The sequence below is a fragment of the Papaver somniferum genome, unplaced genomic scaffold, assembly GCF_003573695.1.
Source record: "Papaver somniferum cultivar HN1 unplaced genomic scaffold, ASM357369v1 unplaced-scaffold_151, whole genome shotgun sequence".
In the NCBI taxonomy this organism is placed as follows: domain Eukaryota; kingdom Viridiplantae; phylum Streptophyta; class Magnoliopsida; order Ranunculales; family Papaveraceae; genus Papaver; species Papaver somniferum.
In genome coordinates, this window is record NW_020624487.1 from 120116 (window position 1) to 146139 (window position 26024).

The 26024-nt window shown below is 33.0% G+C and overlaps 1 long non-coding RNA gene across 7 annotated transcripts; it reads left to right on the top strand.

The window, feature by feature from the left end:
- The first annotated feature begins 1800 nt into the window (after positions 1 to 1800).
- Positions 1801 to 4723, top strand: LOC113336256. Of its 7 annotated transcripts, none has more exons than XR_003353665.1 (6): positions 1801 to 2546; positions 3015 to 3185; positions 3300 to 3345; positions 4055 to 4242; positions 4348 to 4430; positions 4537 to 4723. It is a non-coding gene; the product is annotated as an uncharacterized LOC113336256 (long non-coding RNA). The 7 variants fall into 7 exon arrangements; XR_003353666.1 differs by having other exon boundaries at positions 4058 to 4242; XR_003353662.1 differs by having other exon boundaries at positions 3015 to 3345.
- Positions 4724 to 26024: the final 21301 nt, after the last annotated feature.

Below are 26024 nucleotides of genomic sequence, written 5' to 3' on the forward strand. Positions count from 1 at the left end.
TGCATACAATATGCCAGAATAGGGTATGTAAATTGATGAATTCATCGTTCTTACCAAGTTTTCGACTTATAGTAGTCCACTCCCGTCCATGTTTCGATCTCAGAGCCAGGTTATGCATACAATATGCCAAAATATGGTTTGTCTAAAGTTCTGGGGAATATTCCGAAGGGATCTTACCTGTAAATGGATGGATTCATCGTTCTTACCAAGTTTTCGGCTTATAATGGTCCACTCACAGCCAGGTTTCGACCTCGGAGCCAACGTATACATACAATATGCCAGTTTGTTTATCGTTATACCGTAGTTGAAGTTCAAATCGACATTGAGATTCATATTTAACGATTTCGATGATGTATCATGCTAAGTTTGAAATTAGAACCCTCCTGGAGCTTCCTGATTCATAGATTGTATGGCATTATGCCACATTTGAAGTTCGAACCGACACTGAGCTTCATATTTATCGATTTCGATGATGTATCATGTCAAGTTTGAAGTCAGAACCCTCCTAAAGCTTCATGATTCTTAGTTTGTTTATCGTTATACTGAATTTGAAGTTCGAATCGACGATGAGCTTCATTTTTAACGATTTTTATGATGTATCATGCTAAGTTTGAAGTCAGAACCCTTCTGAAGCTTCCTGATTCATATATTATACGTCATTATTCCACATTTTAAGTTCGAATCGACACTGAGCATATTTATCGATTTCGATGATGTATCATGCCAAGTTTGAAGTCAGAACCCTCCCGAAGCTTCATGATTCATAGTTTGTTTATCGTTATACTGAATTTGAAGTTCAAATCGACATTGAGATTCATATTTATCGATTTTGATGATGTATCATGCTAAGTTTGAAATTAGAATCCTCCCGGAGCTTCCTGATTCATAGATTGTATGCCATTATGCCACATTTGAAGTTCTAATCATCACTGAGCTTTATATTTATCGATTTCGATGATGTATCATAACAAGTTTAAAGTCAGAACCTTGCCGAAGCTTCATGATTCATAGTTTGTTTATTGTTATACTGAATTTGAAGTTCGAATCAACGTTGAGCTTCATTTTTATCGATTTCTATGATGTATCATGCTAAGTTTGAAGTCAGAACCCTCTTGAAGCTTCATGATTCATAGTTTGTTTGTCATTATACCGAATTTGAAGTTCGAATCGACTCTAAGATTCATATTTATCGATTTCGATGATGTATCATGCCAAGTTTGAAATCATGACCTTCTCAGAATTTCTTAGTTCATAGTTTCTATGTCGTTATACCATTTTTGAAGTTCGAACCTACTCTCAGCTTCATATTTATCGATTTCGATGATATATTATGCTAGGTTTGAAGTGTGAACTGAAGCTACTTCATGACCGGTATGACTAGTCGAAATTAATTACTCCATGACCTGTGTTACTAGTTGAAATTCAAACTGGCAGCAAAAAGAGAAAGCATAAAAACACAAAGAAAAAGCACAAAGAAAACAAAAAGAAAACACAAAAAGCTTCATATTTATCGATTTTAATGGTGTATCCTGCTAACACGAGTCTTGAAGTGTGAACTGAAGCTACTTCATGACCTATATGACTTGTCGAAATTACTTCATGACCTATGTGACTAGTCGAAATTTAACCTGAAAGCACATAAAGAAAGCACAAATAAAACACAAAGAAAGCACACTTTCCTTGATCCGTATGACAATCTTAAATCAAATCTATACCGTCAAAAGGTATCCTTAATCCGTATGACCATCTTTAAATCAAATCTGATCGTTCAAAAATAGGTACACAGAAGATCAAAAGAAAACTTCTCACAATTTCTTCATTTTCCTCTCTTATCTTCGTCTCTAACCTTATCTTCCGCCTCCCTTGCAAAAGAAAACCCTAACTCACCGCAGAATCTATTTCTCGATCACTCTCTATGTAGAAAAACTTACGTAAGTTGTAGATCGGTTCTTTCAAATTGCAATGGCGTCTTCGAAACTCATTTTCTCTTCTTCTTATTCTCTCTTCTTATTTCTTCTTTTTCGTTCTTCTTCTCAGCTCTTCTTCAGTTGAAAATCGAGAGGTGAAATTGAGGTATGGCTTGAGGAAAATTAAATCTTGAGGATGTATAAAAGAAGAAGGAGAAGATTGAGTCCTGTTATGAATCGAGAACTAGGGTTTTCTTTGTGAATCGTTGAGTTAGAAATTGGGAAATTAAAGATGGGTTTAGTGAATACAATATGATGAGGAAGAATTAGTGATTGATTTGTGAGTTTTAATGAAGAGTAAAAAACCTAGGGTTTCTGTTCTTCCCCAAATAGATATGAAATTAAAAATTAAGGTTTTAGGGGAAGAATTAGAGATGGGTATGTTTGATTTGAAAATTTTATTCATGTTGTGAAGCTGTTAAGAAATAAATTGAAGAAGGTGATGTTGATGTTGAATCGAATTAGAGGCCGTGGTAGTGGTGGTAGAGGCAGAGGAGGCGGCAGAGGAGGAAGTCGTGGTGGTGGTAGTTAGCTAAGGAATTCTGCATTGAACTTGTTGCCGCATTGCCACTTCCACAGGTAAAAAGCTTACTTAAATTTGCAATATTTTTCTCAATTTTCACTAAGTTAACCAAATATTTTGTTGAAGATATTACTTTGGGCTGTAATTCCAAATCTAAGCGATGTAACAATGACGAGCACAAAAAATGTACTTCGTTTCAGCATTATTTTTTGGTACTACTGTTAGGATTTGGGAATGCTATTCTAGTTGATTAGAATTTCTTTCTAACGATACTTGGGCATATTTGCTTTCTACTTTGAATGGATCTTAATGGCTACTCACAGATGTCTGTGGAGTTTGTACGATTTTCCAACACATAAAAATGTCTGAGAGGTTTTACTGGATTTACTTTTTCTGTCCAATATTTCATTTGTTTGAGAGGTTTTACTGGATCTTAAGCCGAGATTGAATATATTTAAAACAATGGTGCACTATTTCTGAATCATCTCATCTAATACATAGTGGCCCTTCGTTTTTTGATTCAGGAAAAAGCAAAGGTAGCGCTAAGCTAAAGGAAGAACATATCTGAGAAGAGATGCGCACAACAGTGAGAGACATACTGAACGAAATGGATGTTAATACTTTGATTGGTTCTTGCAATGGCATTTTTTGTTTCTTTTAAGCAGTGGATACATCCTACCATTTACCCCGATGAAGTGGTCTTCTAATTTGTATTTATGATTTGCTAGAATTCATTTTGTTTTTATTAGTAGTAATTTGGAATTTGCTGCACATATCTAATCTGTGCTTTTCGATGTTGTTGGCTTCAGGCAGTTGGAGCACATTGTTCTTGTGCATGATAGAGAAATAAAAGAGGTATAGCTTTTGTAACATATAGACCTGTAAATGTCCTGTCTTGGTTCTCCTTTTAATCCCCAAAGGTATTTTTGAAGTTCGTAAAAAAAATTGTCCGCGAGGGCCTTCTTATGTGCAGAAGGAGGAATTTGTCAAAGCTTAGTTTCTCTTAGGATGTTTATCAGGATTCTTAGGATTTTATCTCGCTAACATGGCTTAGGTTCTCTATTAGTAGGATATACTTGGATCTAACTTTTGTTGGGAAAACGAATCTACATAAAAACAAGAATGAAATACTTGCACCAATATGCTTGTTCCCTCTTTAACTCTACTAATATAAGATCTGAACCCTCCCTCCCTTGCATGTTTTACATTAGTGTTTCGATACATAGAGATGTTTCAAATTAGTTAGGCTCTAATTTTGTAAAACATTGAAAGCATTTTGTTTAACACACAGATTTTTGGGCTATTACAAAAAGGTTTTAAAGAACTTCATGGGCAGGTAGATAGAGCTAGTCATTCTATCATAACTAAAGACACTAATTTATACATTAGTGTTTAACCTATAATCAGTTCCATTTAACCGTATTACTTAATTCATGAGCATGCATTATATGAACTTTGTTATAACTTTGATTAGTGCTCTTTATACTCTCCAGTTCAACAATTAACAATTTTTTTTCTGTACTTTAAACTGGAAAAATGGATTGAGATCTTTTAATTATTGAAGTAGGTGTACTGTACATTGCAATGCGAGAAGGTGAGGCAATTTGCAGTACTTAATCCAAAATTCAACAAGTTAACTTTTTGGTGTTCCTGTGAACCAAGGGTCAACATTTTTCTGAGAAATTGTAAGCAGATCAAGAAGATAAAAATCAGTCAGCATTCCTAATACTTCTGTGAATTATGTGTGGAAAGGTTAGTTGTTTTCTCTTTGTTACACCAGCTTCAGTGTAGTATCTTTGTTATGTTTTGTCTTCCCTTCTAAAATCGTGTTAGTAATCAATTCTGTTCCTTGTGCAGTATGCCGTGAAGAGGAAGGCCATCTGAATCTGGGGATGCAAAGACTGTGGCAAAGTGAAAGCTGGTGGTGCCTACACATTGGAGTAAGACTCGTTCTCATGTTCACTTTCCATTCTATATCTGTAAGCTATATGCAACATTAAAAGCTAACCATGTGATTGTTGTTTTTCTTTGTTGCAACACCGCTAGTGCATGGCTTTTCACAAAATCTCAAGGATATGGTGCAGCAGGAACAAGTAACAACTTTTGTAACAAACATCTATATTACTGTCATTTTCTGAATGTGTGCGTCTAAGACTGGCAGGTTAACTTGAATGAATGTAAAAGTATGTTTTTCCCGTAGTGTTTATGCAGAAAGTTCTAATGATCTTTAGTACTTGATGGTATCACTATATATATATATACACACCTATGGGTTCTCACTGTACATTCATTCTATCGATATATTCTTCCCATCTGATCAACCAAAAAAAAAATGAAATGTGGTCACACGCCTCCCCCCTTCTCTTTGGATCGGTGCTATCCTGTAAGTGTATAACAGGATTAATCAATATCAATAATTACGAGCAGAAGCTTCAAAGAATAACTAATTAAACTAATCCAAGTGACGTTTAGCTAATGCCATACCATTTAAAATTACCAACAGAATAAGCATCAAACCAGCTCCCAGCTGGAATAGAATACTAGATATAGGAATAGGAATTAAGTTAAAAGTAATCACAAAATTACCAAAGCTACCTTAATATTATGTCAGGACCAGTCTTCACCTTCCCATTAAACACCCTAGAATTTCTCTCTTTCCTGATGATATCATAAGGGAGTATTCTCCAAATGTTTTCGTTCCTCCCTGCAAAGGTATTGAATCTGGAAAATTTCTTGAACCTGCTAGTATCCATGTTTGTTGCGCCTAGGCTTAATGTGCCAACACATTCGGAAATGCTGGTAAATTTTGAAACACATGCATAATTTGGTTCCACTGCATTAAGTGCTAGACAAATTGTCTTCCCATAGGTGCCAGCTAGACCCACTTACTATTTCTTGCAAATATGTCCCATATTTTCAAATATATTTTTTCTAAAATGAGGAGCTACAGGTATGATCTGACCACGAATATAAGAGTACAATTTTTGTTACGTAAAAAAGAAAAAAGAAAACGAAACAATCCGATGAACGCATAAAAATAAATACCCAAATCCTTGCCGAAATCTATGGAAATTATTTAGAAAAGGTAAGGATTGTTGTGTACAATTTTGACAACATAGGACGCCAATTTTGGTGGAATTAAATGAATATTATTATGCAAAAATTTTCATGAATATCCTATTTTGGTGGACTTTTATTAGGAAAGAAAGTTCACAACCTTATAAAAAAAGATATCGATATGCATTACAAATATATTGCAAGTTGGTGTAAAGAGTAGATATCCACTTAGGAAATATTTTATTTCTTTAAGTAACTTTATCATAATAAAACCCAACATAGTAAGAAATTTGGTACAAGTTGTCAACGATTATGTTGACATATACTACATGCCTCATACCCCTAATCCATATGGCTATAAAATACTAAGCAGTAACCATAGCATCATACTTAGTTTTCGATTTCAAGGTTGCTTCTAATTTTAATAACAATGTCAAAATCATCATTTTTGGTTTTAGGGTCTGCTTCTGCTATCTTCTTCACTCTTCTTATTTTATCATTATTCTGCACACAATCAGTTGATGGTTTTGACGCTGTTTGGAACAGAAAGACTATCACTGTGCAAAACGATATAGATCCCAATATAGCTTTTAAAATCCATTGCAGATCAAGTGAAGATGATTTCGGCGAGCATACATTATATCACAAACAAAATTTCTGCTGGAGATTTAACGTAAATTTTTTACAGACAACTAAATTTAAATGCGATTCAAGCTGGTATGATCCTAATGAAAAAAAGGATCACAAAATGGAGTTTTATGCTTATTATACAAAAAAACACTATAATAGATATTGTTTGGATGATTGTTTTTGGAGCATTCGTCGAGATGGTGGTTACTATGGAAAAAGTGAAGATGATAAAGAATTTCCGTTCAAAAAGATGTTTTCTTATGAATGATTCCATTTCTTGATTAGCCGTGGAGTCCCGTAAAAGAATCTAATGACGGTTCCCGTAATAATTTACGGGAGAAACTCAAGATCGATCTAGTATTCTCGTTTTCTCATTGTTTAATAGTTAATATTCAAATTTCGGGTGTCATTATTGCTTGCTTCATTATGATGTATTTGGTATTTATGTGAGTTAATTATTTATTCAAAATAATAAAAAATACATTTGAATGTGGAAAATAATATATATATCCTTCTATGAAGGTTAGACTTTCTCGACGTAGTCGTATATAATTTTACGTCAAAGGAAACTTGATTTCATTTCCTTTTCCGTAACAACTTCGTCAATAATAATTGAAGTTAAACCACTTCACAAGCATACGGAATAATGTAAAAAAGTACATGAACTCAAAATGTCCTTCAAAACCTTGTACCGAAAGAATAGAGACAAACGATTAATTGCGAGAAATATATTTGGAAATTACTTCATGATAAAATATTCATCCACCATATAAATTCACTTTACTAAATAAATCATATATGTAATAATATTTGTGTAATGTATGTTATCTAACTTAGATACAAATTACTATTCGTCTTTTTTGCACCTAGCATTTTTATTTGGACACAGTCTTTCCTGAAAAGCAAATGTAATAGAAAAGTGAATACACTAATTTTTATGATAATTGTTTTAAAATTATGATTATTCCCAAATATCAGAATAAGGTTATCTAAGAAAAGGTTTAATATTAAAACTACACATATTAACATTAAATAAGAATAAAATATTTATTATTTTTAGGCTGTAAATAATAAATATTTTTATTTCCTTATGTAACGTGATTATGCTAATAAAATCAACATAGCCAAAATATATTTAATATATGTTGTCATATATATGTATGTATACCAATATTTTTTAATAAAACAGATTCCTAAGAGGATTCCGGTACAGGCAGCCCATCAACCCGAACTTTGGGTTGGCATTAAAAATATATCTCAAATCATTAGGCATACTTGAGAAACCTGAGTTAAATTTGATGAGTATGGATTTAGATTTTATGAGTGACATGGCGCTTAATAGAGTGAATAAGACTATTCGGCTAATGTCTTCTATCAAAGAGCTCAAGCACCCCCAGATCGAGATGTTGTTACTCCGTAATTGTGTCGGAGTTTCCAGACTATACTTTGCTATGTGTACTAAAAATACGGCTGCTCTGCAACAGGAATCTGACCTCTTTGATTACCACTTGTTCCAATATTTGAGGCTCTTGATCACAGGAGATGGAGATGGTTTTGGGCCTTTGAAACGGAGACTGGCCACTCTTCCCATCAAAGTTGGTGGTCTTGGCATGCAATGCAATATGATCAAACATGCTCAGGATTACCTTCTGGCTGTCCCAATCAGCGGTTTAGATCAGTGTATCCCTTTGTTTGATGAGGATGGGTTGTGTTCTTGTTTCAATAGGCCTATGGATATCTTTGGTGATCATGCGCTCCATTGTGCTAATGATGTTAGAGTTAAGTTCCGCCAGGACTTAGTACGTGATGTTATTGCGAATATTTGTTTCAAAGATGGTGTTCATGCACGCACGAAAGTCAATTTGGGTCTTGTTTCAGATAATAACAAATATTTACGTCCAGCGGATATCCTTGTTCTCAATTGGGAAAACGGCCAACATGTGTGTATGGATGTTACAGGTGTCTCACCCTTTACTGGTGATGGTGTTATTCTTTCGTTCATGGCCAAGCTATCTCTAAAGCTATTTCACGCAAACAATCTAATTATTTTTATGAGTGTACTTCTAATGACTATGGTTTGGGTGTATTAGCTTTTACTACCTTAGGTGAATTTAGCGAAGATACTATTTATTTTTTTAAGCGTCTGAGGAATTGTTTAGTTAGCCATGACGCTAGTAGTGGTCCAGGTAGTTTTATTTTACACTGGTTGGGTGTTGTTATTAAAAAAGGAGTTGGTACTCAGCTTGTTGCTCGGATACCAACTAAGAACCTTGTAGTCGTTTAATCCTTTTTATTAGCTTTATTCGGAAAAATATTATAGCTATTATTATAATTTGTATTATCATATATTTAGAAATATTTTAATTATTATCTTCGAAGCTAATAAAGAAAATATAAGTTAAATCTATCTCATCAATTTTGAAACACATGCATAGTTTGGTTCTAGTGCATTAAGTGCGAGAAAAGTTGTCTTCCCATAGGTGCCAGCTAGACCTACTTACTATTTCTTGCAAGTATCTCCCTATTTTCAAATATTTTTTCTAGAATTATGAGAAACTGGTATGATATGACCACGATTATAAGAGTAAATTTTTTGTTATGTAAAAGGAAAAAAAGTAGATGAAACAATTCGATGGACGCATGAAAACCAATGCCCAAATACTCTCCGAATTCCATGGAAATTGTTTCTAAAATGTAAGGATTGCTATGTAAAATTTTGTCAACATAGGACGTCGCTAATTTTGGTGGAATTAATGAATAATAAAGTGCAAAAAATTTCATGAATATCCTATTTAGGTAGACTTTTATTTGTAAAGAGAGTTCACAACCTTATCAAAAGAAGATATAAATATGCATTATAAATATATTGCAAGTTGCTGTAAAAATAAAAGATTTATCTTAACAAATGTTTTATTTCGTTAAGTAACTTTATCATAATAAAACCCAACATAGTAAGAAATTTGGTACAAGTTGTCAACGATTATGTTGACATATACTGCATGCCTCATAACCCTAATCCCTATGGCTATAAAACACCAAGCAGTAACCATTAGCATCATACTTAGTTTTCGATTTCAAGATTGCTTACAATTTCAATAACAATGTCAAAATCATCATTTTTGGTTTTAGGATCTGCATCTGTTATCTTCTTCACTCTTCTTATTTTATCATTATTTTGCGCACAATCAGTTGATGGTTTTGACGCTGTTTGGAACAGAAAGACTGTTACTGTGCAAAAAGATATAGATCCCAATATAGCTTTTAAATTCCATTGTAGATCAAGTGAAAGATGATTTCTGCGAGCATACATTATATCACAAACAAAGTTTCTACTGGAGATTTAACGTCAATTTTTTACAGACAACTAAATATAAATGCAATTCAAGCTGGTATGATCCTAATGAAAAAAAGGATCACAAAATGGAGTTTTATGCTTATTATACAAAAAAACACTATAATAGATATTGTTTGGATGATTGTTTTTGGAGCATTCGTCGAGATGGTGGTTACTATGGCAAAAGTGAAGCTGATAAAGAATTTCCGTTCAAAAAGATGTTTTCTTATGAATGATTGCATTTCTTGATTAGAGGTGGAGTCTTGTAAAAGAATCTAATAACGTTTCCAGTAATAATTTACGGGAGAAACTCAAGGTCGATCTAGTATTCTCGTTTTCTCATTGTTTATTAGTTAATATTCAAATTTCGGGTGTTATTATTGCTTGCTTCATTATGATGTATTTGCACTTCTATATGTATTTGGTACTTATGTGAGTTAAGTATTTATTCAAAATAATAAAAAATACATTTAAATGTGGAAAATAATATATATATCCTTCTATGAAGGTTACACTTTCTCGACGTAGTCGTATATAATTTTACGTTAAAGGAAACTTTATTTCATTTCCTTTTCCGTACCAACTTCGTCAATAATAATTGAAGTTAAACCACTTCACTAGCATATGGAATAATGTAAAAGTACATGAACTCAAAATGTCCTTCAAAACCTTGTACCGAAAGAATAGAGACAAACGATTAATTGCGAGAAATATATTTGGAAATTACTTCATGATAAAATATTCATCCACCACAAAAATTCACTTTACTAAATAAATCATATATGTAATAATATTGTTGTAATGTATGTTATCTAACTCAGATACAAATTACTATTCGTCTTTTTTGCACCTAGCATTTTTGTTTGGACACAGTCTTTCCTGAAAAGCAAATGTAATAGAAAAGTGAATACACTAATTTTTATGATAATTGTTTTAAAATTATGATTATTCCCAAATATCAGAATAAGGTTATCTAAGAAAAGGTTTAATATTAAAACTACACATATTAACATTAAATAAGAATAAAATATTTATTATTTTTAGGCTGTAAATAATAAATATTTTTATTTCCTTATGTAACGTGATTATGCTAATAAAATCAACATAGCCAAAATATATTTAATATATGTTGTCATATATATGTATGTATACCAATATTTTTTAATAAAACAGATTCCTAAGAGGATTCCGGTACAGGCAGCCCATCAACCCGAACTTTGGGTTGGCATTAAAAATATATCTCAAATCATTAGGCATACTTGGGAAGAGATTTTATAAACCTGAGTTAAATTCGGTGGGTATGGATTTGGATTTCATGAGTGACATGGCGCTTAATAGAGTGAATAAGACTATTCGGCTAATGTCTTCTATCAAAGAGCTCAAGCACCCCCAGAGCGAGATGTTGTTACTCCGTAATTGTGTCGGAGTTTCTAGACTATACTTTGCTATGTGTACTAAAAATACGGCTGCTCTGCAACAGGCATCTGACCTCTTTGATTACCACTTGTTCCAATATTTGAGGCTCTTAATCACAGGAGATGGAGATGGTTTTGGGCCTTTGCAAAGGAGACTGTCCACTCTTCCCATCAAAGTTGGTGGTCTTGGCATGCAATGCAATATGATCAAACATGCTCAGGATTACCTTCTGGCTGTCCCAATCAGCGGTTTAGATCAGTGTATCCCTTTGTTTGCTGAGGATGGGTTGTGTTCTTGTTGCAATAGGCCTATGGATATCTTTGGTGATCATGCGCTCCATTGTGCTAATGATGTTGGACTTAAGTTCCGCCAGGACTTAGTACGTGATGTTATTGCGTATATTTGTTTCAAAGATGGTGTTCATGCACGCACGGAAGTCAATTTGGGTCTTGTTTCAGATAATAACAAAGATTTACGTCCAGCGGATATCCTTGTTCTCAATTGGGAAAACGGCCAACATGTGTGTATGAATGTTACAGGTGTCTCACCCTTTATTGGTGATGGTGTTATTCTTTCGTCCCTGGCCAAGCTATCTCTTAATCTATTTCACGCAAATGATCTAATTATTTTTATGAGTGTACTTCTAATGGCTATGGTTTGGGTGTATTAGCTTTTACTACCTTAGGTGAATTTAGCGAAGATACTATTTATTTTTTTAAGCGTCTGAGGAATTGTTTAGTTAGCCATGACGCTGGTAGTGGTCCAGGTAGTTTTATTTTACACTGGTTGGGTGTTGCTATTCAAAAAGGAGTTGGTGCTCAGCTTGTTTCTCGGATACCAACTAAGAACCTTGTAGTCGTTTAATCCTTTTTATTAGCTTTATTCGGAAAAATTTTATAGCTATTATTATAATTTGTATTATCATATATTTAGAAATATTTTAATTATTATCTTCGAAGCTAATAAAGAAAATATAAGTTAAATCTATCTCATCAATTTTTAAACACATGCATAGTTTGGTTCTAGTGCATTAAGTGCGAGAAAAGTTGTCTTCCCATAGGTGCCAGCTAGACCTACTTACTATTTCTTACAAGTATGTCCCTATTTTCAAATATTTTTTCTAGAATTATGAGCAACTTGTATGATATGACCACGAATATAAGAGTAAATTTTTTGTTACGTAAAAATAAAAAAGTAGATGAAAAAATCCGATGGACGCATGAAAACCAACGCCAAAATACTTTCCGAATTCCATGGAAATTGTTTCTAAAATGTAAGGATTGCTATGTAAAATTTTGGCAACATAGGACGTCGCTAATTTTGGTGGAATTAATGAATAATAAAGTGCAAAAAATTTCATGAATATCCTATTTAGGTGGACTTTTATTTGTAAAGAGAGTTCACAACCTTATCAAAAGAAGATATCGATATGCATTATAAATATATTGCAAGTTGCTGTAAAAAGAAAAGATTTATCTTAACAAATGTTTTATTTCGTTAAGTAACTTTATCATAATAAAACCCAACATAGTAAGAAATTTGGTACAAGTTGTCAACGGTTATGTTGACATATTCTGCATGCCTCATACCCCTAATCCCTATGGCTATAAAACACCAAGCAGTAACCATTAGCATCATACTTAGTTTTCGATTTCAAGGTTGCTTACAATTTCAATAACAATGTCAAAATCATCATTTTTGGTTTTAGGATCTGCGTCTGTTATCTTCTTCAGTCTTTTTATTTTATCATTATTCTGCGCACAATCAGTTGATGGTTTTGACGCTGTTTGGAACAGAAAGACTGTCACTGTGCAAAATGATATAGATCCCAATATAGCTTTTAAATTCCATTGTGATCAAGTGAAGATGATTTCGGCGAGTATACATTATATCACAAACAAAGTTTCTACTGGAGATTTAACGTCAATTTTTTACAGACAACTAAATATAAATGCAATTCAAGCTGGTATGATCCTAATGAAAAAAGGATCACAAAATGGAGTTTTATGCTTATTATACAAAAAAACACTATAATAGATATTGTTTGGATGATTGTTTTTGGAGCATTCGTCGAGATGGTGGCTACTATGGCAAAAGTGAAGCTGATAAAGAATTTCCATTCAAAAAGATGTTTTCTTATGAATGATTCCATTTCTTGATTAGCGGTGGAGTCTCGTAAAACAATCTAATAACGTTTCCAGTAATAATTTACGGGAGAAACTCAAGGTCAATCTAGTATTCTCGTTTTCTCATTGATTATTAGTTAATATTCGAATTTCGGGTGTTATTATTGCTTGCTTCATTATGATGTATTTGCACTTCTATATATATTTGGTTCTTATCTGAGTCCAATATTTATTCAAAATAATAAAAAATGCATTTGAATGTGGAAAATAATATATATATCTTTCTATGAAGGTTTCACTTTCTCGACGTATCCGTATATAATTTTACGTCAAAGGAAACTCGATTTCATTTCCTTTTATATACCAACTTCGTCAATAATAATTGAAGTTAAATCACTTCACTAGCATATGGAATAATTTAAAAGAACAAGAACTCAAAATATACTTTAATACCTAGCTTATACGGAAAGAATAGAGACAAAAGATTAATTGCAAGAAATATATTTGAAAACTACTTCATGATAAAATATTCATCCACCACAAGAGTTCACTTTACTAAATAAATCATAAATGTAATAATATTATCGTAATTTATTTTATCCAACTCGGACACAAATTACTATCTGGCTTTGATGCACCTAGCTTTTTTGTTTGGACACAGTCTTTCCTGAAAAGCATATGTTATAGAAAAGTTAGTACACTGATTTTTCATGATAATTGTTTATGATTATACCCAAATATCATGATAAGGTTATCTAAGAAAAGATTTAAGATTAAAAATACACATATTTACATTAAATAAGAATAAAATATTTATTATTTTTAGGTTGTAATTAATAAATATTTTTATTTGCTTATGTAACGTCATTATTCTAATAAAATCAACATAGCCAGAATATATTTTGTATATGTTTCATATATAGGTATGTATACCAATACTTTTTAATTTTTAATAAAAGAGAATCACAAGGGGATTTAGGTTCGGACGGCCCACCCAACCCGGGCATGGAAAATATATTTCAAATCATTAGGCATACTTGGGAAGAAATTTTATAAACCTGAGTTAAATTTGGGGAAGCTAATAATGAAAATATAATTATATAAACCTGAGTTAAATTCGGTGAGTCTGGATTTGGATTTCATGAGTGACATGGCGCTTAATAGAGTGAATAAGACTTTTCGGCTAATGTCTTCTATCTAAGAGCTCAAGCACCCCCAGAGCGAGATGTTGTTACTCCGTAATTGTGTCGGAGTTTCCAGACTATACTTTGCTATGCGTACTAATAATCCGGCTGCTCTGCAACAGGCATCTGACCTCTTTGATTACCACTAGTTCCAATATTTGAGACTCTTAATCACAGGAGATGGAGATGGTTTTGGGCCTTTTCAACGGAGACTGGCCACTCTTCCCATCAAAGTTGGTGGTCTTGGCATGCAATGCAATATGATCAAACATGCTCAGGATTACCTTCTGGATGTCCCAATCAGCGGTTTAGATCAGTGTATCCCTTTGTTTGATGAGGATGGGTTGTGTTCTTGTTGCAATAGGCCTATGGATATCTTTGGTGATCATGCGCTCCATTGTGCTAATGATGTTGGACTTAAGTTCCGCCAGGACTTAGTACGTGATGTTATTGCGAATATTTGTTTCAAAGATGGTGTTCATGCACGCAGGGAAGTCAATTTTGGGTCTTGTTTCAGATAATAACAAGGATTTACATCAAGCGGATATCCTTGTTCTCAATTGGAAAAACGGTCAGGATGTGTGTATGGATGTTACAGGTGTCTCACCCTTTACTGGTGATGGTGTTATTCTTTCGTCCCTGGCCAAGCTATCTCTAAAGCTATTTCACGCAAACGATCTAAATATTTGAATGAATGTACTTCTAATGGCTATGGTTTGGGTATATTAGCTTTTACTACCTTAGGTGAATTTAGCGAAGATATTATTTGTTTTTTTAAGCGTCTGAGGAATTTTTTAGTTAGCCATGACGCTGGTAGTGGTCCAGGTAGTTTTATTTTTCACTGGTTGGGTGTTGCTATTCAAAAAGGAGTTGGTGCTCAGCTTGTTGCTTGGATACCAACTAAAAACCTTGTAGTCGTTTAATCCTTTTTAATATTCGGAAAAAATTTATAGCTATTATTATAATTTGTATTATCATATATTTATAAATATTTTAATTATTATCTTCGAAGCTAATAAAGAAAATATAAATTAAATCTATCTCATCAATTTTGAAACACATGCATAATTTGGTTCTAGTGCATTAAGTGCGAGAAAAATTGTCTTCCCATAGGTGCCAACTAGACCTACTTACTATTTTCTTGCAAGTATGTCCCGTATTTTTAAATATTTTTTCTAGAATTATGAGCAACTGGTATGATATGACCACGAATATAAGAGTAAATTTTTTGTTACGTAAAAAGAAAAAAGTAGATGAAACAATCCGATGGACGCATGAAAACTAATGCCCAAATACTTTCCGAATTCCATGGAAATTGTTTCTAAAATGTAAGGATTGCTATGTAAAGTTTTGGAAACATAGGACGTCGCTAATTTTGGTGGAATTAATGAATAGCAAAGTGCAAAAGATTTCATGAATATCCTATTTAGGTGGACTTTTATTTGGAAAGAGAGTTCACAACCTTATGAAAAAAGATATCGAAATGCATTATAAATATATTGCAAGTTGCTGTAAAAAGAAAAGATTTATCTTAGCAAATATTTTATTTCTTTAAGTAACTTTATCATAATAAAACCCAACATAGTAATAAATTTGGTACAAGTTGTCAACGATTTTGTTGACATATACTGCATGCCTCATACCCCTAATCCCTATGGATATAAAACACCAAGCAGTAACCATTAGCATCATACTTAGTTTTTGATTTCAAGGTTGCTTCCAATTTCAATAATAATGACAAAATCCTCATTTTTGGTTTTAGGATCTGCGTCTGCTATCTTCTTCACTCTTCTTATTTTATCATTATTCTGCGCACAATCAGTTGATGGTTTTGACGCTGTTTGGAACAGAAAGACTGTCACTGTCCAAAATGATATAGATCCCAATATAGCTTTTAAATTTCATTGCAGATCAAGTGAAGATGATTTCGGAGAGCATACATTATATCACAAACAAAGTTTCTACTGGAGATTTAACGTCAATTTTTTACAGACAACTAAATATAAATGCGATTCAAGCTGGTATGATCCTAATGAAAAAAAGGATCACAAAATGGAGTTTTATGCTTATTATACAAAAAAACACTATAATAGATATTGTTTGGATGATTGTTTTTGGAGCATTCGTCGAGATGGTGGTTACTATGGCAAAAGTGAAGCTGATAAAGAATTTCCGTTCAAAAAGATGTTTTCTTATGAATGATTCCATTTCTTGATTAGCGGTGGAGTCTCGTAAAAGAATCTAATGACGGTTCCAGTAATAATTTACGGGATAAACTCAAGGTCAATCTAGTATTCTCGTTTTCTCATTGTTTATTAGTTAATATTCGAATTTCGGGTGCTATTATTGCTTGCTTCATTATGATGTATTTGCACTTCTATATGTATTTGGTACTTATATGAGTCAAATATTTATTCAAAATAATAAAAAATACATTTGAATGTGGAAAATAATATCTAAATATCCTTCTATGAAGGTTTGATTTTCTCGACGTACCCATATATAATTTTACGTCAAAGGAAACTCGATTTCATTTCATTTTCCGTACCAACTTCGTCAATGGTTAAATCATTTCACTAGCATATGGAATAATTTAAAAGAACAAGAACTCAAAATGTACTTTAAAACCTAGCTTATACCGAAAGAATAGAGACAAAAGATTAATTACGAGAAATACATTTGGAAACTAATTCTTGATAAAATATTCATCCACCACAAGAGTTCACTTTAGTAAATAAATCATAAATGTAATAATATTGTCGTAATTTATTTTATCCAACTCGGACACAAATTACTATTCGTCTTTCTTGCATCTAGGTTTTTTGTTTGGTCACGGTCTTTCATGAAAAGCATATGTTATAGAAAAGTTAATACACTAATTCTTCATGATAATTGTTTATGATTATACCCAAATATGATGATAAGGTTATCTAAGAAAAGGTTTAAAATTAAAACTACACATATTTACATTAAATAAGAATAAAATATTTATTATTTTTAGGTTATTTTAAATTTTCATAATTGTATTTATTAATCTTTTTCTATACCTTTTTTCTTTTCTTATAACTTTTTTTTGTCTTCTAAGCTTAGGTTTTTTATTTTTATTTTTTTGGGTGATAATTATTTACTATTTTGAAGATTACATGGAAGAGGTTGTAGTCGGTAACCGAGCGACAAGCTGGGAACCAACCCCCTTTTGAATAGCAACACCCAATCTATGAAAAATAAATGCACCTAGACCACTACCAGCATCATTGTTAACTAAACAATTTTTCAGACGTTTAAAAAAATAAATAGTATCTTCACTAAGCTCTCCCAAAGTAGTGAAAGCTAAAACACCCAAACCATAACCATGCGAAACACATTCATCCAAGTACTTAGTGCGTTTGCGCGAGATTCCTCTCGAAATAGCCTGGCCTGGAATGAAAGCCCGGACCCCCCCACCAGTAAAGGGTGAGACCCTTGTGACATCCATACACACGTCCTGACCATTTTCCCAATTAAGAACAAGTATGTCAGCTGGACGCAAATCCTTGTTAGTAGTTGAAGACAAACCCAAAGAAACTTCTTTAAGCACCGGAACATTAGATTTGAAGCAAATGTATATAATCACATCACGAACTAAGTCATGACGGAACTTATTCCCAACATCATTGGCACAATGAAGAGCGTGGTCCCCAAAAATATCCATAGGCTTATTACAACAAGAACACATCCCATCTTCAACAAACAAAGAAATGCCAAGGTGATAACAAACAACTGCTCTGAACTGTCTGGGCCTAAGGCATTGGTCCAAACCACTGATAGGGACATCAAGAAGGTAATCTTGCGCATGATTGATTTGGTTACATTTCCACAGAATGGAGTGTCTTGCAGAAAGTGTAAACTGGACAGGGATTTGCTTCTTAACTGCATCAAAAGAAGTGACTGCCAGGGAGTGCATAGAAGGGGGAGGCAGTGTCATCGACGCAATAGGTGGAAAGAAAACCACATACCTGAATGAAATTCTGAAGAGCCAATTGATAGGCAACACCATTATCGGATGAGAATAAGCTACCAAGTATTATCTTCCGCACCGAAGTAGTCTGAACCTGGGAGGCAAGATAACAGTAAGTACGAGTATCTTCCATAGTGTAGATACCAAGCCCACCATCTTTGATAGGTAGGGTAGCTATGGATCTTTTTAGGTTGTAATTAATAAATATTTTTATTTGTATGATAATAAAATCAACATAGCCAGAATATATTTTGTATATGTTGTCATATATATATACTTTTTAATTTTTAATAAAAGAGAATCCTAAGGGGATTTCGGTTCGGACAGCCCACCCAACCCGGGCATGGAAAATATATTTCAAATCATTAGGCATACTTGGGAAGAAATTTTATAAATCTAAGTTAAATTTGGGGAAGCTAATAATAAAAATATGATTATATAAACCTGAGTTAAATTCGGTGAGTCTGGATTTGGATTTCATGAGTGACATGACGCTTAATAAAGTGAATAAGACTATTCGTCTAATGTCTACTATCAAATATCTCAAGGACCCCCAGAGAGAGATGTTGTTACTCCGTAATTGTGTCGCAGTTTCCATACTATACTTTGCTATGCTTACTAATAATCCGGCTGCTCTGCAACAGGCATCTGACCTCTTTGATTACCACTTGTTCCAATATTTGAGGCTCTTAATCACAAGATATGGAGATGGTTTTGGTCCTTTGCAATGGAGACTGGCCATTCTTCTCATCAAAGATGGTGGTCTTGGCATGCAATTAATGCAATCAGTTCAAACATGCTCAGGATTACCTTCTGGATTTCCCAATCAGCGGTTTAAATCAGTGTATCCCTTTATTTGATGAGGATGGGTTGTGTTATTGTTGCAATAGGCCTATGGATATCTTGTTTCAGATAAAGGATTTACGTCCAGTGTATATCCTTGTTCTCAATTGGGAAAATGGCCAAGATGTGTGTATGGATGTTACAGGTGTCTCACCCTTTACTGGTGATGGTGTTCTTTCTTTCGTCCCTGGCCAAGCTATCTCTAAAGCTATTTCAAGCAAACGATCTAAAAATATTTGAATGAGTGTACTTCTCATTGCTATGGTTTGGGTGTATTAGCTTTCACTACCTTAGGTGAACTTAGCGAAGATACTATTTGCTTTTTTAAGCGTCAGAGGAATTGTTTAGTTAGCCATGACGCTGGTAGTGGTCCAGGTAGTTTTATTTTACACTGTTTGGGTGTTGCTATTCAAAAAGGAGTTGGTGCTCAGCTTGTTGCTCGGATACCAACTAAGAACCTTGTAGTCGTTTAATCCGTTTTATTAGCTTTATTCGTCGAGATGGTGGTTACGATGACAAAAGTGAAGCTGATAAAGAATTTCCGTTCAAAAAGATGTTTTCTTATGAATGATTCCATTTCTTGATTAACGGTGGAGTCTCGTAAAAGAATCTAATGACGGTTCCAGTAATAATGTACGTAAGAAGGTCAATCTAGTATTCTCGTTTTCTCATTGTTTATTAGTTAATATTCGAATTTCGGGTGCTATTATTGCTTGCTTCATTATGATGTATTTGTACTTCTATATGTATTTGGTACTTATCTGAGCAAATATTTATTCAAAAAAATAAAAAATACATTTCAATGTGGAAAATAATATATATATCCTTCTATGAAGGTTTGACTTTCTTGACGTATCTGTATATAATTTTACGTCAAAGGCAACTCGATTTCATTTCCTTTTTCGTACCAACTTCGTCAATAATAATTGAAGTTAAATCACTTCACTAGCCTATGGAATAATTAAAAAGAACAAGAACTCAAAATGTACTTTAAAACCTAGCTTATACCGAGAGAATAGAGACAAAAATCAATTGCGAGAAATATATTTGGAAACTACTTCATGATAAAATATTCTTCCACCACAAGAGTTCACTTTACTAAATAAATCATAAATGTAATAATATTGTCGTAATTTATTTTATCCAACTCGGACACAATTTACTATTTGGCTTAGTTGCACCTAGCTTTTTTGTTTGGACACAGTCTTTCTTGAAAAGCATATGTCATAGAAAAGTTAGTACACTAATTTTTCATGATAATTGTTTATGATTATATCCAAATATGATGATAAGGTTATCTAAGAAAAGGTTTAAAATTAAAACTACACATATTTACAATAAATAAGAATAAAATATTTGTTATTTTTAGGTTGTAATTAATAAATATTTTTATTTCCTTTTGTAACGACGTTATGCTAATAAAATCAACATAGCCAGAATATATTTTGTATATGTAGTCATATATAGGTATGTATACCAGTACTTTTTAATTTTTAATAAAAGAGAATCCTAAGGAGATTTTGGTTCGGACAGCCCACCCAACCCGGTCATGGAAAATATATTTCAAATCATTAGGCATACTTGGGAAGAAATTTTATAAACCTGAGTTAAATTTGGGGAAGCTAATAATGAAAATATAATTATATAAACCTGAGTTAAATTCGGTGAGTCTGGATTTGGATTTCATGAGTGACATGGCGCTTAATAGAGTGAATAAGACTATTCGTCTAATGTCTGCTATCAAAAAGCTCAAGGACCCCCAGAACGAGATATTGTTACTCCGTAATTGTGTCGGAGTTTCCAGACTATACTTTTCTACGCGTACTAATAATCCAGCTGCTCTGCAACATGCATCTGACCTCTTTGATGACCACTTGTTCTATTATTTGAGGCTCTTAATCACATGAGATGGAGATGGTTTTGGGCCTTTGCTACGGAGACTGGCCACTCTTCCCATCAAAGATGGTGGTCTTGGCATTCAATGCAATCAGATCAAACATGCTCAGGATTACCTTCTGGATGTCCCTATCAGCGGTTTAGATTAGTGTATCCCTTTATTTGCTGAGCATGGGTTGTGTTCTTATTGCAATAGGATTATGGATATCTTTGGTTATCATGCGCTCCATTGTGCTAATGATGTTGGACTTAAGTTCCACCATAACTTAGTACGTGATGTCATTGCGAATATTTATTTCAAAGATGGTGTTCACGCACGCAAGGAAGTCAATTTGGGTCTTGTTTCAGATAATAACAAGGATTTACGTCCAGCAGATATCCTTGTTCTCAAATGGGAAGACGGCCAAGATGTGTGTATGGATGTTACAAGTGTCTCACCCTTTACTGGTGATGGTGTTCTTTCTTTCGTCCCTGGCCAAGCTATCTCTAAAGCTATTTCACGCAAACGATCTAAATATTTGAATGAGTGTACTTCTCATGGCTATGGTTTGGGTATATTAGCTTTTACTACCTTAGGTGAACTTAGAAAAGATAATGTTTTTTTTAAGCGTGTGAGGAATCGTTTAGTTAGCCATGACGCTGGTAGTGGTTTAGGTAGTTTTAATTTTCACAGTTTGGGTGTTGCTATTCAAAAAGGAGTTGGTGCTCAGCTTGTTGCTCGGCTACCAACTAAAAACCTTGTAGTCGTTTAATCCTTTTTATTAGCTTTATTCGGAAAATTTTTATAGCTATTATTATAATTTGTATTATCATATATTTAGAAATATTTTAATTATTATCTTCGAAGCTAATAAAGAAAATATAAGTTAAATCTATCTCATCAATTTTTAAACACATGCATAGTTTGGTTCTAGTGCATTAAGTGCGAGAAAAGTTGTCTTCCCATAGGTACCAGCTAGACCTACTTACTATTTCTTACAAGTATGTCCCTATTTTCAAATATTTTTTCTAGAATTATGAGCAACTGGTATGATATGACCACGAATATAAGAGTAAATTTTTTGTTACATAAAAAGAAAAAAGTAGATGAAAAAATCTGATGGACGCATGAAAACCAATGCCCAAATCCTTGCCGAATTTTGGCAACATAGGACTTCGCTAATTTTGGTAGAATTAATGTATAGTAAAGTGCAAAAAAATTCATGCATATCCTATTTTGGTGGACTTTTATTTGGAAAGAGAGTTCACAACCTTATGAGAAAGATATCGATATGCATTATAAATATATTGCAAGTTGCTGTAAAAAGAAAAGATTTATCTTAGAAAATATTTTTTTCTTTAAGTAACTTTATCATAATAAAACCCAACATAGTAAGAAATTTGGTACAAGTTGTCAACGATTATGTTGACATATACTACATGCCTCGTACCCCTAATCCCTATGGCTATAAAACACCAAGCAGTAACCATTAGCATCATACTTAGTTTTCGATTTCAAGGTTATTTCCAATTTCAATAACAATGTCAAAATCATCATTTTTGGTTTTAGGATCTGCTTCTGCTATCTTCTTCACTCTTCTTATTTCATCATTATTCTGCACACAATCAGTGGATGGTTTTGACACTGTTTGGAATAGAAAGACTGTCACTGTGCAAAACGATATAGATCCCAATATAGCTTTTAAAATCCATTGCAGATCAAGTGAAGATGATTTCGGCGAGCATACATTATATCACAAAAAACGTTTCTACTGGAGATTTAACGTCAATTTTTTACAGACAACTAAATATAAATGCAATTCAAGTTGGTATGATTCTAATGAAAAAAAGGATCACAAAATGGAGTTTTATGCTTATTATACAAAAAAGCACTATAATAGATATTGTTTGGATGATTGTTTTTGGAGCATTCGTCGAGATGGTGGTTATTATGGCAAAAGTGAAGCTGATAAAGAATTTCCATTCAAAAAGATGTTTTCTTATGAATGATTTCATTTCTTGATTAGCAGTGGAGTCTCGTAAAAGAATCTAATGACGGTTCCAGTAATAATTTATGGGAGAAACTCAAGGTCAATCTAGCATTCTCGTTTTCTCATTGTTTATTAGTTAATATTCGAATTTCGGGTCCTATTATTGCTTGTTTCATTATGATGTATTTGCACTTCTATATGTATTTGGTACTTATCTGAGTCAAATATTTATTCAAAATAATAAAAAATCCATTTAAATTTGGAAAATAATATATATATCCTTCTATGAAGGTTTGACTTTCTCGACGTATCCGTATATAATTTTACGTCAAAGGAGACTCGATTTCATTTCCTTTTCCGTACCAACTTCGTCAATAATAATTGAAGTTAAATCACTTCACTAGAAAATGGAATAATCTAAAAGAACAAGAACTCAAAATGTACTTTAAAACCTAGCTTATACGGAAAGAATAGAGACAAAAGATTAATTGCGAGAAATATATTTGAAAACTACTTCATGATAAAATATTCATCCAGCACAAGAGTTCACTTTACTAAATAAATCATAAATGTAATAGTATTGTCGTAATTTATTTTATCCACCTAGGACACAAATCACTAGTCTTTGTTGCACCTAGGTTTTTTGTTTGGACACAATCTTTCCTGAAAAGCATATGTTATAGAAAAGTTAACACACTAATTTTTCATGATAATTGTTTATGATTATACCCAAATATCATGATAAGGTTATCTAAGAAAAGGTTTAAAATTAAAACTACACATATTTACATTAAATAAGAATAAAATATTTATTATTTTTAGGTTGTAATTAATAAATATTTTTATTTCCTTATGCTAATAAAATCATCATATCCAAAATATATTTTGTATATGTTGTCATACATATGTATGTATACCAATACTTTTCAATTTTTAATAAAAGAGAATCCTAAGGGGATTCCGGTTCGGGCAGCCCACCCAACCCGGGCATGGAAAATATATTTCAAATCATTAGGCATACTTGGGAAGAAATTTTATAAACCTGAGTTAAATTTGGGGAAACTAATAATGAATATATAATTATATAAACCTAAGTTAAATTCGGTGAGTCTGGATTTGGATTTCATGAGTGACATGGCGCTTAATAGGGTGAATAAGACTATTCAGCTAATGTATGCTATCAAAAAGCTCAAGGACCCCCAGAGCGAGATGTTGTTACTCCGTAATTGTATCGGAGTTACCAGACTATACTTTGCTATGCGTACTACTAATACGGCTTCTCTGCAACAGGCATCTGACCTCTTTGATGACCACTTGTTCAAATATATGAGGCTCTTAATCACAGGAGATGGAGATGGTTTTGGGACTTTGCAAGGGAGACTATCCACTCTTCCCATCAAAGATGGTCGTCTTGGCATGCAATGCAATCAGATCAAACATGCTCAGGATTACCTTCTGGCTGTCCCTATCAGCGGTTTAGATCAGTGTATCCCTTTATTTGCTAAGGATGGGTTGTGTTCTTTTTGCAATAGGCCTAAAGATATCTTTGGTGATCATGCGCTCCATTGTGCTAATGATGTTGGACTTAAGTTCCGCCATGACTTAGTACGTGATATTATTGCGAATATTTGATTCAAAGATGGTGTTCATGCACGCAAGGAAGTCAATTTGGGTCTTGTTTCAGATAATAAGAAGGATTTACGAACAGGGGATATCCTTGTTCTCAATTGGGAAAACGTCCAAGATGTGTGTATGGATGTTATAGGTGTCTCACCCTTTACTGGTGATGGTATTCTTTCTTTCGTCCCTGGCCAAGCTATCTCTAAAGCTATTTCACGCAAACGATCTAAATATTTGAATGAGTGTACTTCTCATGTCTATGGTTTGGGTATATTAGCTTTTACTACCTTAGGTGAACTTAGGAAAGATACTATTTTTTTAAGCGTGTGAGGAATCGTTTAGTTAGCCATGACACTGGTAGTGGTCTAGGTAGTTTTATTTTTCACAGTTTGGATGTTGCTATTCAAAAAGGAGTTGGTGCTCAGATTGTTGCTCGGCTACCAACTAAAAACCTTGTAGTCGTTTAATCCTTTTTATTAGCTTTATTCGGAAAAATTTGATAACTATTATTATAGTTTGTATTATCATCTATTTAGAAATATTTTAATTATTATCTTCGAAGCTAATAAAGAAAATATAAATTAAATCTATCTCATGAATTTTGAAACACATGCATAATTTGGTTCCAGTGCATTAAGTGCGAGAAAATTGTCTTCCCATAAGTGCCATGTAGACCTACTTACTATTTCTTGCAAGTATGTCTCGTATTTTCAAATATTTTTTCTAGAATTATGAGCAACTGGTATGATCTGACCACGAATATAAAAGTAAATTTTTTGTTACGTAAAAATAAAAAAGTAGATGAAAAAATCCGATGGACGCATGAAAACCAATGGCCAAATCCTTGCCGAATTCCATGGAAATTGTTTCTAAAATGTAAGGATTGCTATGTAAAATTTTGGCAACACAGGACGTCGCTAATTTTGGTGGAATTAATGTATAGTAAAGTGCAAAATTTTTCATGAATATCCTATTTTGGTGGACTTTTATTTGGAAAGAGAGTTCACAACCTTCTGAAAAAAGATATCGATATGCATTATAAATATATTGCAAGTTGTTGTAAAAAGAAAAGATTTATCTTAGCAATTATTTTATTTTTTAAGTAACTTTATCATAAATTTATACCCAAATATCATGATAAGGTCATCTAAGAAAATGTTTAAAATTAAAACTACACATATTTACATTAAATAAGAATAAATTATTTATCATTTTTAGGTTGTAATTAATAAATATTTTTATTTCCTTATGTAACGTTATTATGCTAATAAAATCAACATAGCCAGAATATATCCCGTATATGTTGTCATATATATGTATGTAGAGCCTTGCTGTGACGAGGTCATCCTCGTGACAACTCCGTAAGGGTGCATTTTTAACGCTTAGAAATGATATCATAGATGAGCACGAATCCCGAGACAAAATGTTGAAATTGAAATATATTTATTGTTTTATCGCCTT